Genomic DNA, 491 nt, shown 5'->3' with positions numbered 1-491 from the left:
TCCCCCTCACTCCCACCCCATCTCCAACTGTCCCCACCTTTTCTTTCTCTTTTTCTTACCCTATTTCCTTCCTCTCTTCTTTCTCACTTTTGTTTATGTTGCTACAGAACTGGGTGTTGGCGTCCCTTGACACATGCTCCACTGCGGCCCCAGAAACACACTAACCTTCCTGTCAATCAGTCTTGACTGGATAAGGAGCAGAGTGCACAATGGATTCCTGTGTCCTATCACCAGTAACAGCCTCAGCTATGGGGAGGGTGTCTCAGTGCACGTGGACCTCAACTTCCCTGCTTAAGGCTACTGTCTTTGGTGCTTTCTTTCTGAAGCATCCCTGCCTTCTTTTTTTTGTTTGTTTTTAAAATTTGATTTATTTATTTGTTTGTTTGTTTATTTATTTATTTATTTATTTATTTAGGCTGTACTGGGTCTTCGTTGCTGCACGCGGGCTTTCTCTAGTTGCGGCAAGCGGGGGCTACTCTTTTTTTTTTTTT

At 43.8% G+C, this 491-nt stretch overlaps 1 protein-coding gene across 1 annotated transcript in view; it reads left to right on the top strand.

The window, feature by feature from the left end:
• Positions 1–491, top strand: part of HEPHL1 (hephaestin like 1) — a 105,967-nt gene that overhangs the window by 19,746 nt on the left and 85,730 nt on the right. The window lies entirely within an intron of this gene.

The sequence above is a fragment of the Lipotes vexillifer genome, unplaced genomic scaffold (assembly GCF_000442215.2).
Source record: "Lipotes vexillifer unplaced genomic scaffold, Lipotes_vexillifer_v1.1 scaffold536, whole genome shotgun sequence".
NCBI lineage: Eukaryota > Metazoa > Chordata > Mammalia > Artiodactyla > Lipotidae > Lipotes > Lipotes vexillifer.
Note: the sequence above shows the minus strand (reverse complement) of the source record. Positions and strands in the feature narration are given on the sequence as shown.